The sequence below is a fragment of the Hemicordylus capensis genome, chromosome 2 (genome assembly GCF_027244095.1).
Source record: "Hemicordylus capensis ecotype Gifberg chromosome 2, rHemCap1.1.pri, whole genome shotgun sequence".
In the NCBI taxonomy this organism is placed as follows: Eukaryota; Metazoa; Chordata; class Lepidosauria; order Squamata; family Cordylidae; genus Hemicordylus; species Hemicordylus capensis.
The window spans coordinates 404739470-404757519 of NC_069658.1; the positions used below are offsets into that span (position 1 = coordinate 404739470).

An 18050-nucleotide genomic window follows, 5' to 3' on the forward strand; every position below is an offset into this window, starting at 1 on the left:
CAGTATTTATTAATTAATGTATTAAAATGGAATATATTATCTTCAATACACAGTTCTGAGTACATTCTGAAGATCTTTTTTCCTTTCACATGTAATATGAATGTACATTTTACAAAACAAAAGAAATCAAGCAGCCACAACTACTCAGTCCTAACATATTCATTGTTGTGTTGGAATAAGGCAAACATCATAAAATACATATATACATATAGAAAACTACAAAGGAGGATACTCCCCCCACCAAAAAAATCCCTTCCATGTACCTCTTGTTCCATACTCCATAAATTTTATCCTATGTCAAAGAAAAACTTCTATTTCTGTCAATATCAAAATTATATCTATTCTTCTTAAGATTTATAACAGGAAGCCAATTAATGTAAAATCGAGCTATCTTCTGTTTGCCCTCACGAAGATGCATGTATTGAGTTTTCATTCATTCCAGCTACTTTCCACAGTTTAAGAAAGCCATTGTTTAAGTGCAGGTGCAGAATGATCCCTTAAATTTTTTTGCAATTAAGCTCTTTGCAGCTGTCAACAAAAACCAGATCAGCTCTCTGTGATGTGCCTGCATGCTCCTATCTAGGAAGCCAAATAATGCTATCATAGGATCAAAAGAAAGACTGCAGCTTGTTATTAAAGGAAGAGTGCTGCATATCCCCACCCCAAAGCAGTTTAATGATGGAATTCCACCAGATATGAGTAAAATTTGCTCTAGCTTGGCTACACGTCCAACATGCATCCTTACTGTCCCCTCAAATACAATGATCTAGAGTCAAATACCATTGATACAAAATCCTAAAGTGGTTTTCTTTTACATTAGTTACCATATTCGTTGCCTTAAATTGTATACCGCCTCGAGAGTCTTGTCACTGAAGGATGGCATGTACGTTTGACTATATAAATAAATAATAAAGAAATCATGGGATCTTCTTCCAAAATATGAGGCAATGGTCACTAATTTAGATTGCTTTCAAAGGGGGTTCAATTGATTTTTGGCAGATAGGTCAATAATGGCTATTAGTCTTGATAACTACAAGTTATCTTCATGTTCAGAGGCATTATGCTATCAGTTGCTGAGGGAGGGGAGGCCCAAACAACGAGGGCTATTGCCCTCATGCCTTCCTTGTGGACTTTCCAGAAGCATTAGCCAACCAGTGCTGGGAACAGGACTAGATGGTCCTTTAGTCTGATCAAGCAGGCTTGTATGTTCTTCAATTTATTTCAACCTTTATGCCAGAAGGTCAAATGAGGCCACCTTCTCCCTGTTTGGGAACAACGAACTTTTATGTTGATTTGTTTGTTTATTTGACCAAAAGTCAAAACAGATATGAACTTGACACAAGAATTTAGATTTACATCCTTATAGAGGAAGGGCTACCAGCGAACATCTCTATCCATGGATTCACCATCCGTGGTATCTGCAGTTGGGTAATAGACACCCAACCTTGGCATACGCAGAAAAAACAGGTGGAGGGGAGGGTTAAGCCCATATATCCTTGGATCGGGGGTGGCTGGAAATAACCTCGGTGGTCATTTCCAGACACCATTTTTATTATTTTATTTATTATTTTGTGGAGAAGAGCTGTTTTGTGGCTCATTTGAAAACAACCACCACCACCACCACCACAGTTTCCCCCAGAATTTCAGGGACTTTAGAGCTTGTGGGGGGCATCACTTGACTGAGGAAGGCCCATGGAGCACAGTAGGACACTTTATTTGGCCTGTTCTAGTGGGTTTTTAAAACTACCTTTAGGGAGCTATTTTTGAAGTCTGGGAACCTAACCCCCATGATCCCATTGACTTCAATACTTCATTATCCACAGTTTCATTACCTGCAGGATCCGTGATCAGTTACCATAATCTGCAGGAATGGAACCCCCATGGATTATGAGGTCTACCTGTATAGTTTAGTGGTTGACACATGCTTTGCATGTATAATGTCTCATGTTCAGTGGTCTTACTTGGTCCAAGCCAACATCATATGTTCAAATGTAGATGGAACATTGAAACAAATAATAGGGCATATCCTCCACAGTGGCCTTAACCTGGTCACTGTGTCTTCAATCATTCTTCAAATATCCACCGAGAATTGCAGTGTGATTTGTTGGAATTGCTTATGTGCAAATCTTATAAATATGTTGGAGTCAATTAATAATGAGGTGGGGGAAAATAAAGACATTTATTGACATCATCAAGACCATGGTCAAAGACCATTGTGGCTGTGAATGATGGGAGTTGTAGTCCAATAACATCTGGGAATCCAAGACTGAGAACTCCTGATCTAGATGAAACTCTCCAAATGGTGCCTGATACAGTACTTCATTATAAGCACAAGGCTCAGAAACAAGAACATATTAGTAGTATTAGTATTAGTATTAGTATTAGTATTAGTATTAGTATTAGTATTAGTATTCAAAACACTTTAGGGGGAAAAGGGAATGTGGCATTATTTTTAAGTCAATCTTCTGATATATAGGATATTTGGCACTCAATTTTTTGCCTCTCTGGTGTTGAAGATCTTTTCCAGACTGTGATTTACTCTAACATGAACACTGATTCTTATCTTTTGATGGGGGTGGGATTAGTTGACATTCTTTGCATCCCATAACATCATGACATGATTTGCATGACAATCCATGAAACATCAGTGACTTTTCATACTACATTTATTCTAAATTGATCACAGAAGGGGGAAATCTTGTGTGGGAAGGAAAAGGTGCAGACGGATCATAACACAATTTGTAGAAGAATGTTTACTGTGTAGAGGCTTACGTATGGAAGGGTTGGATCCCAAGGATACACCTCTGCATGCCCCTTCACTTTTCCACCTGAGTGCAGCTTTCTTCTGGTTCTCACCTTGTGCTGACCTTTTTTCTTTTTTAAACCAAGGCCAGATTGATTGATATTACAATCTGTCCTTTTAAATATTTATTTGCATTTTAGTGCAGTTTTACTCTTATTATTACTCAGTCCTTAAGAAAAGAAGCTTTCTCCCCCCGCCAGCCTCCTCCCCCCACCTCCAAATAATTGTTACTTCTCTTTATACAATGTTGCAGAGAACCAGGAGCCACTCTAAAAGACATCCAAACAGAGCATTTGAAACCTACTTTCCATCTAACTGCTTGAGATTATGTGGATTTAAATGGCCAAGTCAAGCCTCAAAACCTGGAAAAACTAATCTGTCTGTCTGTCTGAAATTTGGATGGTATAATGCAGGCATCCCTAAACTGCGCTAAACATCTGCCCTCCAGATGTTGCTGAACTACAACTTCCAGCATACCCAGCCACAAAAAATTGTGTCTAGGGATGCTGGGAGTTGTAGTTCAGCAACATCTGGAGGGCCGCAGTTTAGGGATGCCTGGTGTAATGGTATAGTAAGGACCTATTAGGCATGACATGTTCATTCCATTCTGAGAAGAAACAATCAAGTTATAGGCCTTTGAATGATTTCCCATTATAGTCTATGGCTGAGGCATCAGAGGAAGAAGGTTAGGACAGTCAAGTGTAGCAGGATCCACAGCCTTCACACCCTCTGTATTAGTTTGCAATAGTTATTGATCCACCTCCAACTCTACTCCCCTGTTGTGGTCTTCCCATTATATATAGATTTTAAAGCCAGTGTACTATGTTGCCCATCCTTCTCCTTCCTTCACTAATTGAAAGAGTGAAAGAGGAGCAATTTGTTGTCTCAGCAGCAGAATAGATGAATGTCTACTCAGAAGTAATTTCCACTATGTTCAATGAGACTTACTCCCAGGAAAGTGTGCGTAAGATTGCAGCCAAATCATTAAAGTGGAATGGTTAGCAGCAGGAAAGGGGAACAATTCCGCAGGATTATTAAGCAGAATTTTCAGGAAGTGATTTGTCAGCAACAAAATCCAGTGAATGAGGAGACACTATAAACCACATCAAATATGTTTTATTCTATTTCTAGCTCCTTAGGAGTTGGCAGGAGTGACAATGTATGTCCGTGTGGTGCATGTGTGGTGCATGTGTCTGTGTCTAGGGATGTGGAAGGAATCAGTTTTCCCAGTTCGGCTTGAATCCAGACCAGATTGGAGCCACCCCAGGAGGCTCAATCGAGCTCTGGCACAAATCATGTGGTGATGCAAATGACTTCTGCGCACATGCAGAGGTCCCTCTAATGGCAGCCTCATGCGTGCAGAAGCCCGAAACGGGCCACAGCCTACCTCGCCTGTCATGGGGGGGGGGGGGAGAGCCCCAGCCAACAGCGGTGGCTTGTTTTTAAAGGTAAATACAACCTAAAGACTACCTCCCTCCACTTACTAGTGGAGAAGCCCTTTACTTGTAAAGGGTCATCCTTGCCAGATTCCCCTTTACAAGTATACCTGTTGAGCCCCTCAGCTGGCTCACAAGGTGGGTTTTTGAGCTCGTCTTGGCTCAGCTTGAACTTGGACCCACTCGCCTCTCTATGGGGTCAGTTTGGTTCAAGTGTGAGCCTTCGAGCCGAGCTGACTCGCACACCGTGTGTGTGTGTGTGTGTCAAAGCGGGGTATGCTGCAGAAGTTTGGTAAGCTGGAAATGCACTAAACCAGAAGTGCATAACAGTACAATAGAACTTAAATAAATGAATAAATAACCTTCAATGGGAGGGAGAGAGAGGGAACCTGACCTGAGGTGTTCCCCAATGCTTTGCGCCCCCCACCCCAGAGTGAACAGAAAATAGTGGTGTGAACTAGCACAAAAAGTGCTAGGTACAGACACTCAGCTATGATTCTGCATGCAGTTCATTGAGGAAGCCCAAGGAGATTCACATGAAAAAGCCATCCATCTGGAAATACACTTAGTGATCTTAGGAGTGATTCTTCCTCCAGCTTCCCATTTAGCTCCTTAGAATAGTCCGATCTTAGCATTCTGTTGCCAATATTATTGTCCAGTGCAACCGCTTGCTGTCGTTACCTCTGGGGATGGACCCGCTGGGTCTTTGGTAGGAACAGGCAGCAGCCGGGGAGAAGCAGGGGTACATAGACTGGCAGAAGTCGAGCCTCAATGGCTGAAGCCTACTGAGAGTCCTGGCTACAGAGCCATCGTGAGCAGAGCAGCTCAGAGGGAGAGCTACTGAGGAAGTGCATGGTGATGATGTCAGCGGTGCGCCTCCAGAGGGGAGGGGGTCTGAGGGAGGAGGGAGTTATCAGGAGTGGCCCAGCTGCAGCTGTAAAAGATGACTCATTATGGGAAATAAAGAGGGCATTGGCCTGACCCAGCTTGGAAAAGGGAGTGGATGTCTCCAACTCCTGCTAACTTGGCAAAGAGGCACCTTTTGATGTGGTGATTCTCTTTATTTAGCAGGGGGAGAGTAACTGGCCCTGTCCACCCCCAGCACAGCACCTCCAGTGACTGTTGCTGGTATCTATCTTATGTTTCTTTTTAGATTGTGAGCCCTTTGGGGACAGGGATCCATCTTATTTGTTTGTTTGTTATTTCTCTGTGTAAACCGCCCTGAGCCATTTTTGGAAGGGCGGTATAGAAATCGAATAAATAATAATAATAATAATTTTGGGATACAAGAACGATATATGGTCTATACACAACTGCATTGAAGAACTTTCTAAATAACGACACTGAGGAAGACTGAGCAGCCGAAATGCATCTGGAATAGTTCTAAGAAATATTGGATACATCTCTTCAGAACAGCTATTGCTTTCATATAGATTTTGCCCCATTATAAAACTTCATCAAGTTTTCATCAATCAGGTTTTCCAATCAAAACTTGATTGGAAACAGCTCTCAGCATGTGTTGGTATTTTCTAATGGAAGCTTTAGACATGTCTATGGAACGTGAGTAAAGTCCATTTGTGGATTTCAACTGCTCAAAATCCCGCGAGAGACTGTGGAAATCCTGCAAGAGCTCCGGACAGAGCTCTCACGCATGCGATTGGCAACGCCGGGCGGTGCAGCCACGCGCCCAGCAGAAGGCGGTTGGCCAGCCGGCGGACCCTGGCCATTGAGGATGCTGCTGCCCTGATTGAGGGTGCTAACGCCTGGTAGAGAGGGAGCAAGGATTTTGGGTGGGTGGTGGAGCCACGCACAAGGCAGGAGGCGGTTGGCCAGCCTGCTGACTGAGAGAGCTGCCACCGTCGACGGAGACTTGCGGATGGCCAGCCAGCGAAGCTGCACTGGCGTGAGGAGGCAGCTGGCGTGAGGAGGTGGTGGCAGGCCAGCTGGAGGTGGCTGGCAGGCGGGCGGGTGGGAAGGGACTGGAAGGTGGATGAGTAGGTGGTGAACGGCTGACTGAGGATTTTTGGAAGTGGTGGAGAGGAGAAGTGGAGATGGGCAGGGAATAGAAGCTTGGCCACTGAGGCAAACAAACTGGGAGTGTGGGGGTGGGAAAGAACTGGGGGTGGATGGGAACGAACTGGGGCGGGGGAAGAACAAAATGGGGCTGAAGGGAGGGAAGAGTCAGGGAGAAGCCAGGGAGAACTAGGGGTGCAGATGCTCTGTGCCCGGTCAGCTAGTTAAGTATTAATAATACAGTAAATGTGTGCATTGGACTATAAACACATGAGTTCTAAAGGGGTAGTACTTATAATGTGTGTTGTTTTTTGGAGGCGTGGTGTCTGTAGGATTAGGCTGGCTATGCCAGCAAAGGGCCTCAAGTTGATAGAGGAGAGAGTTCATTCACTAAGCTCTTCCTCTTGCTATTCGTAGGCTTGTTCCCAAACCTTACCTCTAGCAAGTTTGTCTCATCAGCATCCACTGCTGCCCTAAACAGTGAAGACCTGCCCACACACTGCACCAAAAGCCCTCCCCTAACCATTCCTGTTCTAGTTTCTGTTCCTACCCACACAATCCCTCATTGACCTAGTTTTGCCATTGAAAACCTAGCTGTTTTTTTTTTCTGACCCCTCATTCCTCTGCCTCCTTTCCTCTCTGTGCTCTCCATTAGTCAACACAACACAACACAACACAACAAATATTTATATACCTCATTTTAACTAAAGTTTCCAAAGCAGTTTACACAGATATAAATAATTAAATAAAATGGCTCCCTGTCTCCAAAGGGCTCACAATCTGAAAATAAAAGGGGAAAAAAGAAACATAAGATACACCAGCAACAGCCACTGGAGGGATGCTGTGCCGGGGGATGGACAGGCCCAGTTGCTCTTCTCCTGCTAAATAAAGAGAATCACCAATTTTAAAAGATGCCTCTTTGCTCAGTTAGCAGGAGTCCTGCAGCCTGCCCCCTCACCATTGACCATGGTGGACATGCTTGCTGCCATGCTGCAGCCCCTGGAACTCTTGGTTCGATTTGGCCCCTCCCAATGACTCCTCCCCACTGCCCATGTTTGCCAGCGATGGAGCTGATGCAGAGTCAGGCTGAGAAGAGGACTTCTGTGTCACCACGGTGGCCACAGTTGTCTTGGTTGTCTGAGGAAGGGCAGGGTCCTAAAATTGTGACTGGCTGCCATTTTGCTTCAAGATGGTGGCTTGCAGAACAAATATCCCTGTCCAGATTCCCTAGGACTCCCTTCCACATAAAGCAAGTTTGTTTTGTATTGGACTGTAAACAAGTAAGTTCTAAGGGGGCAAATTCTAAATCTGAGTGGTTGCCACCTTGTTTCAAGCCTCCTCTCCCAATGTTATACAGCTCACCCGAGTAGATCACATTTTGCACATATTATAATATTTGAACATAAGGCATAAGAAAAAGTCAGTTGGATTTGACCAAAGGTTCATCATAGATGCCTTTGAGAAGCTTACAAGTAGTACATGAAGTGGCTATAGTCTCTCCACCCCACACTGCTGTTGCTTCCCAGTTCTCAGTACCCAGAGGGATCCTGCCTCTGAATCTGGATCAGTTCTAACTGGTTAGATGATGACTCTCTTCTAAATTTGAATGACATGTTAATTGGTTCTAAATTTGTTTTTTTCCTATATTTTCATATTCTGCCTAAACACCGTCAGTTAGTTTGATGAATATGTCAACACTCTACTTCAACATTATCAATGACTTGAGTGAAAACTATCAACAGGCAGAGATCATCTCTATTTTTCACATAGCAGGTGGCATTATATTCTTAAGTGTATGTATGTGGAGGTATAGCTCACTGCAATCAGAGGGACTAGATTCCTAGAAAACATAGTTAGGATTGGTACATGTTATGAAGAAAGTTTAGATTTCCTATTAAAACTCAATTCAGTTCCAGGACTTTCTGTATACAGCATTTTCTTTCTTCTATATAACTGAATTTTGTTTCATTACATTTCATTTTAAAGCAATTCAATACATGTTCCTCCTCCTCTTGCTGCAGAGTTACCACACAATAGGATGATTCTGTTTCCCATAGACCTGCCCTCCACCTCCAACATAAGCCTGTATAAGCATCTCAATTGGTTGATGCTCCCTGTGCAGAAAGCAAACTCTTCATTCATCCCCCCTGTCCTTCTGCTTGTGAAGTCTGGGCTTTATTTTCTTCTTATAGTCAAAACAAATAAGAGAACACAGGAAATAAAAGAGTGAATTTAGACCCAGCGGGGGGAGGGGGGAATCCATCATTTTAAGCATGTTTGTTTTGTGATGCTACCAACAATAGACTTTCAAAATTATTTTTAAATAAACACACCATGAAACGAAGTTGTCTTGAAGCCTCAAACCAGTTTGATTTAACAGTCTCGGTGTGTCAGGAGCGTGGCTTATTGCAAGTGGCGTCGCTGTCGCGTTTCAAAGGAGACCCCGGGGCCATCTTGGTTTATCTCCATTTCAAAGTAGCAGAGGAAATGATCAAAAAGTAAAAACAACAAGAGAAATAGTGCGCCAGGCAGGATTCTAATAGAATTATGTTAATTAAGAGCTGCTGGAAAGCATCATCTTTCCACCCACTGTGCATGGTTTGTCTTTGGTGCCATGACACTTAAGTGGTATAGAGAATGAGACCTTCCAATTCCAGATAATAGCTTAGTGTCAAAAATAATGTTTAGAAGAGGTCTGTCCCGCTCACCCAGCACCAGCAACACAAGGTACTGTATAAAGAAGGGCAGCCTTATGCCAAAATAATACAAATTGCCTTACTGGATCAGATCAAAGGGTAGCAGATCAGATCAAAGGGTAGTAGTCAACCAGATGCACTTGGGAAGCTCACAATCAGGGCATTGTAATGTTAATTGTCCAGTATAGTTTGCTCTCATTATCTGGTAGTCAGTTCAGAGCTACACAAAAGAGAATGTAGAGAGGCTCCATTTTTCACTCTTATGGCTAACCATTGATAGACCCATCCTTTTCATTTTAAGCTATCATCCTTCATGGCCACGACCACATTGGATAACAGTTAACTCCATAAGTTAATGATCAGTCTTGGATTATGCTAGTTCCACTGTTGTTCTTCACTGATGTTCTTCACTGGGGCAGGACATCAGCAGATGCTGAAGACCAATGAGCCTGTGAAGAATGGCTATACCACACGCACATCTCTGATATGCATGACATATATGTGGTTCCATGTTCCATATGTGGTTTACATGCACTGCAGCCTAATGTGGGTGGTGCCAGACCCACTCATGCTGCTGCAGGACTCTAAAACACTCGTCCATACTGCTGCACAAGAGGTCTGTACTGGGAGTCCTGCCTCTTGCATGATAGCTCCATGCATGTGACTTCCATTAGGGCCGTCCCTAGGGGTGTGGGAGGCTGGGGTCAAATCAACATGTGCGGGGCCTCCTTAACATTTCACATCATTACAGAACCAAACTGATTGATGACATACAGTGTAAATAGTGTGAGCGAGGTTTTTGGACATGTCCAACCATTTTGGACATATAAATTATATGACTTTTTGATGGGGTTTTTTAAATTCAAAAAAATATTGTTTGTTTGTTTATCTATCATATTTTTATACCACCTGATATGTACATCTCTAGGCGGTGATTATTAAAAAACCAAAAATTTCATCCAATCCACTTCAATTTGAATATACATATTCCTCTCACCCTGCCCTACATCTCTGCTCAATGCCAAAGCCCTAAGCCAAGTCATTCCAGGACAGGTGATCTAAAGGCTGGGGCAGAACTGGGGGTGTTTTACTCTTTTTTTATGAAGGCAAAGGGCAGATTCTTCCATATGGGGGTGGAATGATGGTCTAAGACAGGGAGGCTTCAGTTCCAGACATTTTTTGTAATTTTCTGCCATGAAACAAGGCAGTGATATGACATTTTAATGGTTTTTTAAAAAACACCAAACATTTCTGCTCTACATCTGCACCTGATATCAAAGTCCTATGGCCAGCTGTTCCCTAAATATTCAAAGAGGGGAGATAACCACAAAAGGAAATAACATTATAGCTTCATTACTAAGCCTGAGGAGTCCAACTGTAGGCAGGTAAAGGCTGGGCTGGGCAGGACAGGGAAGGTCAGCACAGAGCTGTGGAGAGCAAGGGCAGCCAGCATGGGCCACCCTGCCTCCTTCCTTCCTTCCTTCCTTGCTGCCTGCAGCAGGCAGCAGGCCTGCCAGCCTCTACTGGAGAGCTTGAGGCTTCAGTGAGGCCTGCAGGAGAGGCCTCCAATTTCGGAAGGAAGTCTTCGTCCCTTTTATGGCTTCTTTGATGGTACCCGTGAGCCATGCTGGCATCCTCCTGGACTTAGTGGTATCTTTCCCCCTTTTGGGTATACAATCTAACTGGGCTTCTAGTATTGTGGTTTTGAGTAAACTCCATGCACTCTGGAGCGAAGTGACTCTCCTGGACTTCCCTTTCAGCTTTCTTTTCACCATACTCCTCATTTTGGAGAAGTTTCCTCTTCTGAAATTCAAAATGTCTGTGTTAGACATCCTTGGTGATTCTCTCCCCACATGTATGCTGAATTTGATGGCACTGTGGTCACTGTTCCCTAAAGGGTCGATGACACTGACGTCAAGCACCAGGTCCTGGGTGTCACTCAGAATTAGATCCAAGGTTGCCTTCTCTCTGGTTGGTTCCATGACCATAGCTGGGTCCCTCATTTGGGGTGCCAAGACCGAACATGCCTAGGTTTGGACTCAAACCAACCTGGGCAAACCGGTTTTCTGCACATCCCTAACCTATATTCTCTTTATTTAGCAGTGGGAGAGTAACTGGCCCTATCCACCCCCAGCACAGTACCTCCAGTAACTGTTGCTGGTATTTATTTTATGTTTCTTTTTAGATTGTGAGCCCTTTGGGGACAGGGAGCCATCTTATTTATTTATTTCTCTGTGCAAACTGCCCTGAGCCATTTTTGGAATGGTGGTATAGAAATTGAATAAATAAATAATAAAAAATAAATAATATTTAGGGTGCAAAGCAGTGCATAGAACATGATTTTTGGCCACGTGTGAGTAAAATGCAAAGTCAGAGGTGGGCAGCATAAGAATCATCTGCTAAGCCTCAGCTGGGTGGGATGCCCCCCCCCACTTCATTCAGAAGCTGGGGATGGAATCTGGAGAGGGTGTGCTCATCCTACCCAGCTGAAGTTTAGCAGACGATCATGCTGCTCACCTCCTACCTTGTTTTTCAGTTACACACAACTGAAAATTGGAAGTGTGCACAGCTCCCAAGAGTGGGTAGGATGCTTTTCTTACCCACTTAAGAATTGTGTGAACAAGCCTAATGTGTACCAAGGACTAGTCTCATTGCTGGATAGCAGGTTATAATATATGGCCACTGCCACATACACCTGCATTTTCCTCTGCCGCATACAAAATGCCCTTCTTGATTTTTCTCACAATGGACAGATAAGAAATAATACCACATAAAATAATCTAAAGGAAGGTGCAGAAAGTGGTTTAGGATTGAGGGACTCTGAATGAGAGGCAGTGTGCTTCAGTTGACAGGTTGTTTAACTTGGATATGTGTGTTTAAATCCCCGTTCCATAAACGAAGAGCCACTTTTTGCTTTACATTTTAAACTGGAATACAAAAGGCACCAGAATTGACATGACAAAATATCTGGGCATTGTCAAGTTGTCAACAACTGTAAATGGCACATGCGGATTATAATATCACATGCAGACTTGTTCCCCCACATGGTACTGATTAGAAAAGTTCCTTTCCAGTCAGAAAAGACTGAAAGACTTTTGAATGGATCCCACACTCATTTTCTGTGGGGTAACTTTCCTATTTAAAAACAACAGAGAGTCTCATGGCTTTCAAAGACTAGTACATTGATTGTGGCATAAGGTTTTTCAGGATTCATTCATCAGATGCATGAAGTGGTCTCCTAAGCAGGTAGGTATATATAGCCTGAGCACAAAGAAAAGGGAAAAATGTTTTTCCTACAAAATGAGGCAAAAAGGTCAAGCAATACAAACTGAGAGATAGGGTGTGGCACAGCACTATGCAATGCACACATGAATACTGAATTCAGTCAAATGACTATTGGATCCAATAAGCATGAGTGTGACCTAACTAGCCAGCATGGATGATGAACACACCTAAAGAGGCAGAGTTACTTTCTGGAGCTAGAAATTCTCAGGAATTGTGGAAACCAAATTCTATAGTGTCAGATTTACTAATGAATTCCAGTTTAGCAGCTTCCCACTGGAGTCTCAATTTGCAGGTTGTTTTTTGAACCTGGAGGCTTTACACACAGGGCTTCTGCCCTGAATCTCCTTCAGAAGAGAGTGTGTGTGTCCACACACTAGCCAAACTTACCTTGAAGTTCCTTCTAAATTCTTGGACCCACTCCACACACAAACTGGGCTTTGTGTTACAAATTCTGGCTTATCTCGACTTTATCTGAAAATGGGAGAGGCACTGATGTAGAATCATTAGCATGATAAGAGGCATGCTCTCTTCAGAAACATAGATCTATCTCTGCAGGGAGTCCCCCCCCTCCAATTGGCTAAAAGGAAAACACTAATGCCTGCCATGTGAACTTGTTTCAAAAGAAAACCGAGAGCAGAGGTGAGGGGCTGCTTCCTTCTATGCCGCGAGTGGACTTCGAAGTGGCTTTGCTCAACGTTTACCCCGAAGCCTGAAGCCAAGTGTGAATAAGTTGAGATGCAAGTTTTGGGCGGTATAGAAATATTTTAAATAAAATAAAATAAAATAAAAAACTCCCTGGTGATTTTAAAGACTAGCTAACTTATTGTGGCAGAGGATTTCTTTTGACCCAAGAGGAGAAATGGACACAAGTTAGACATGTGCAGTGCAATGTACAAACATGCACTTTGTACATTGACTCAGAAGTAGGCCCCACTGTGTTCAATGGTGACTAATTCCTAAGTAAGTGTGCATAGGATTGCAGCTTAAAAATGGTAACACAGAGAAATCTGTGGAGGAGAATTTCAGCCTCCCAGAACATTCCATAGAAGAATGGAATGGCACCACAAGATTCTTTGGGCCAATTCAGATGAACACTAGCCAGCTAACACCTCCATTAACTGAGCAAAGAGGCACCTTTTTAAAGTGGTGATTCTATTTATTTAGCAGGCAGAGAGCAACTCGGCCTTTCCATCCCCAGCACATCATCCCTCCAGTGGCTGTTGCTGGTGACTATATTATGTTTCTTTTTCAGATTGTGAGCCCTTTGGGGGCAGAGAGCCATTTTATTTATTTACTTATATCTATATAAACTGCTTTGGGAGCTTTTGTTGAAAAGCGGTATATAAATATTTGCCATATTCGTAGCCAGCACACACTATAAGGCTGCCATGAGAGTGTGCCCACCCTGACATCACTGCAGGATGTCCAGACATGATTTCAGGGCATCCTTTAATTGTGTGAGGGGTGTGTGTGATCATTCTAGTCATTCTTATTCATTCATTCATTCGATTTCTATACCGCCCTTCCCAAAGTGGCTCAGGGCAGTACATGTGCTCTGAACCCTGTTCAAATAGGGTTTTGGAGCATGTGAGAAGGAAGATTCAGCTGATCACCCCCCTCACACAATTAAAAGACACTCCATGAACATGTTGGGATTTCCTGCAGTGACATCAGGGCAGGCCCACTCTCATGGCACCCCTCAACCTCATTGCATGTGCGGACCAGTATTCATCTGAACTGGTCCTTTGTGGTTTTGCTACAACAGACTAACGCGTCTACCCTTGGATCTGCCCCTTTACAGAGCAGATTCATTCATAATTGACATGTGACACAAGCCACAGGACACTTTAATTATTTCCCTATAGTTAGTTACAGAATGTGAAATTGTTGCGTACTAGTAAGTGGCATCTGGATTTTAGACTATAGGTGCTTCCAGGTGGAGGGGTTTTGCAGGTGACTTGCATGCAGAATCACCTTGCCTGGCATTCACAAGCCCAAGGACTGGGCTGATTTCTCTGCTGATGGCTGCCAGGCCAAGCAATTTAGCAGGGGCAGCAGTGGTAGCATTGTTCATATCAACAGCTCTGGCCCCAAACATATGCTGGGTGCTAGTATGAGTGATCTTCCTCCCCACTTCAAGTTTAATTGATGGAAGAAACTATTCACTGAATGCCCTAAGCAGAGCAGATATGGCAGATGGGAGGGATTAGCCTCATCTTTTTTAGCGAAGAAGGACAGATCGTACAGAAGAAGCTGCTCTTTTACCACTTTAAGCTGAGAATGGATGGTGTTCGGTGGACTGCTGTTCTGCTATTTCAGCAACTGTTCCCTCCCCGCCCCTCATCAATTATATTACATTTCAAGCACCCTTGGATCACCTGTTTTGAAAACCAAGTAAGGTTGCTAGGTGACCATACTGCAGTTCCTCTTCATAACGCTTATCCAAGCACTTGAAAAGCAAGCAAATGAATAGCTACGGGCCTTCAGAATCTTTACCTGCCCACGTAACAAAAAGAAACACATCATTCTTCCATGGAACGTACTGTGTGTAGTTTGTTGTAAACCTCCAGACATTGACATTGGGATGTTGGGGTTATTTATAATTGCAGCATTGTCATCATCTCCATTGCAGTGGTTCAGTAATTTCATGTTTAAAGGTAGTGTTAAAAGGGACATTTGTCTTCTACATATTTAATCATTTGTTGATGTGCACATATCGTATTTTTGAGAGTTCTAAATCATTTTTATTCCCTCACCTCTTTACAGCAAGCTTATAAGATAGGTCGGTATTACTGGCTGACAACTGAGGAAAATTACTCAAATTAGTCCCATTAAAATTAAAAGGACAGATCAAGACTTTCTTAACTTGTTCTTCTAATTTCAATGGGGCTACCTTGAGTAACTTTCCTCAGTATGTCAGCCACTGAGGCTCTCTACATGAGCAGTGTAGAGAGCCAGATGGGGTTTGGTGGGGAGAGCGGGCTTGGCCTTCTCTCCCCACACACAAGTACTCTGCCCTCCTTGGGTGGCCGGATTGGCTGCCCACATGATGACTGCTTCCATCACGGAGCTGGTTGGGCGGCGGGGATTGGGGGCCGCCCAGCCCCGGGAAGTTCCAGAACGCCCTGTGTGAGTTGGAGCCTCCTGGCCGGGGGACTCCTCCTCAGTCACCACGCTGCGGAGCTACACCGTGGCGACTCATGATCAGGGAAATGGGATTAGCAGAGTGCTCACTCAGCTAACCTCGTCTAATGGGGTGGGGGATTTACTGAGGTTTGCTGCCCGGAGCCTCACAGCTCCTATTGCAGCACATGACTGCTGGAAAGCGGGCTGGGCTCCCCACTTTTCCAGCGGTCATGAGAATAGCCTCGTTTTCTCCATATTGTAGGTGTGAGAGGAGGCTAAGGCTAAAAGATTTTCATTGATTTATATTATTCCATCTCACCTTTCCTCCAAAGAAGCTTAAGGAACCATACATGGCTCACCCCTTCCATTTTATCCTCATAACAACCCTGTGAGGTAGGTAAGTCTGACAGAGACAAAATCTGCTCAGTGTCACCGGTGAGCTTCATGCAGGGATGTGAACCCAGGTCTTCCTGATCTAAGCTCAGCACTCTAACCAGTACACTGCAGTGCAGATGGGAGAGAGAGCTGACCCTGAGAGAGGGAGGCATGCCTATACTAAGTTCATGTCAGAGGTAGGATTTGAACTGGGGACACTTACTACTACTACTACTGCAACAAATATTTATATACCGCTCTTCAACCAAAGTTCTCCAAGCAGCTTACACAGAAAAATAAATAATACATAAATAACAGCACTTAGCAATTATACTAATTTAATTTACTTATTTACTTATGTATTTATTGAATTTATATACCGCCTAATATCAAAATCTCTAGGCAGTGTACAGAATTAAAACATAGTATAAAATATAATACATTATAAATTCATAAAAAGATAAAAATCATAATAGATCAAAACACCTTAAAATTTTAAAATTTTGTTTCAGTTGAAGGCTTAGGAAAATAGGTACGTCTTCAGGGTCCTCCTAAAAAACAAACAGAGAAGGAGATGCTCTAATTTCAGCAGGGAGTGAGTTCCAAAGTTCTGGGGCAGCACAGAAAAGGCCCAGTCCCGAGTTGCCACCAAACGAGTTGGCGGCAACCATAACCGGACCTCTCCAGATGATCTTAATAGGTGACAGGTTCATGACAGAGAAGATGCTCTCTTAATTACCCTAGACCCAAGCTGTAAAGGACTTTATAGGTAATAATCAGTACTTTGTATTTAGTTCGGAAACATATTGGCAGCCAGTGCAATTCTTTTAGAACTGGTGTTATATGGTCCCTTTGAGTAAACCCAGAGACCAGTGGGGCTGCCACATTCTGTGCCACATTCTTACTATTTCTTTTATCAGATCATCAAGCCCACGTTACCTATGATGTGGCTAAATTTTTTAAATAGCAATGAATACATTATGACAACTACTAATGACCACTGTAGTGGAATAATTTGTCATGCCACTGTATATTCGTAAAGCTATGCTGTTGTTATACTGTACGTGTATGACACTGTGTTTTTTCTTCATGCTTCTGTACTGGTCCAAGACCGCAATGAAGTTTATCTATCTATACTATGCTAGCACTGAAAAGAAAAGGGAGAAAAATAGAACTAAAAAGATGACTAATAAGAAGGGTAGACTCAATAATTTAGGCAAAACATGAAGCTTGGGAAAGAAGTCAGAACCTGATAAATAAATGATTCCATCCATAGGTATTGGAAGTGCCTCATGTACACCAACCTTTTACAAGATTCCCATAAACTCCACCATCATCATCATCATCATCATCATCATCATCATCATCGCCACCTTGCAGAAGCTGGGGGCAGGGGAGGGGCCGAGGTTCTGTGAAAGCAGTTTGCCTAAGACCACCTAGTGAGTTCATGGTAGAGGTGAGATGTGAACCAAGAATTTCCTGGTTTATAATTCAGTTGCTTAGCAACTGTACCAGCTTTCACTTGGCAAGAAAGTTGTTTTGTTTATAAACCAGTTACCTGAAATGGCTGCTTTTTGAAAACTGTATCATATCTGTAATCTGCTGAGCTCAAATTACAACAGGCCAGAGGGGATCTGAGCCCCTTAGCGACTGTTTTTAGAAGGCGATGGAAGGCCATAATCTTGTCTAAAATAGGAGAGCACCTGTGGTTTATGGAATTTTATTAAGGGCCTCCTATTTCCCCCCCTCAATAATTCTCCTATACTGGATATAACAGGAAAGACTTTGGCTTTTAACCTAATGCTTGAGTAATAGTTAATCCATACATGGCAAATGAGATGCTGTTGGTCTGCCGGATCCAGTATCCTGCCTCCAGCAGCAGGCAGTAGCAGATGCTGCAAAGAGAGAGAAAAAAGGCCAGAGTAGCAACCATTTAGGGTATCTTGGAAGCCAAAACTAGAATATTTCATACTCATGAACTTATTTATTTTATTTATTTTATTTTTTACATTTTATATCCTGCTCTTCCTCCAAGGAGCCCAGAGCGGTGTACTACATACTTAGGTTTCTCCTTACAACAACCCTGTAAAGTAGGTTAGGCTGAGAGAGAAGTGACTGGCCCAGAGTCACCCAGCAAGTCTCATGGCTGAATGGGGATTTGAACTCAGGTCTCCCCAGTCCTAGTCCAGCACTCTAACCACTACACCATGCTGTTCTCATAACTTCCTTTGGACATATAAAAAAGAGAAGCTGTACTCACGTACAGTGTCTAAAATGGTGCTGGAACTATGCCTCGAGGCCTCATGTAAACTCTAG

The 18050-nt window shown here is 43.2% G+C and overlaps 1 long non-coding RNA gene across 2 annotated transcripts; it reads right to left on the minus strand.

The window, feature by feature from the left end:
* Positions 1–12629: 12629 nt before the first annotated feature.
* Positions 12630–17172, minus strand: LOC128342359 (uncharacterized). 2 transcript variants are annotated; one of them, XR_008314926.1, is made up of 3 exons: positions 17039–17172; positions 16221–16285; positions 12630–12704 (listed from the first exon to the last, which is right to left on the minus strand). It is a non-coding gene; the product is annotated as an uncharacterized LOC128342359 (long non-coding RNA). The 2 variants fall into 2 exon arrangements; XR_008314925.1 differs by lacking the exon at positions 12630–12704 and having other exon boundaries at positions 16056–16285.
* Positions 17173–18050: the final 878 nt, after the last annotated feature.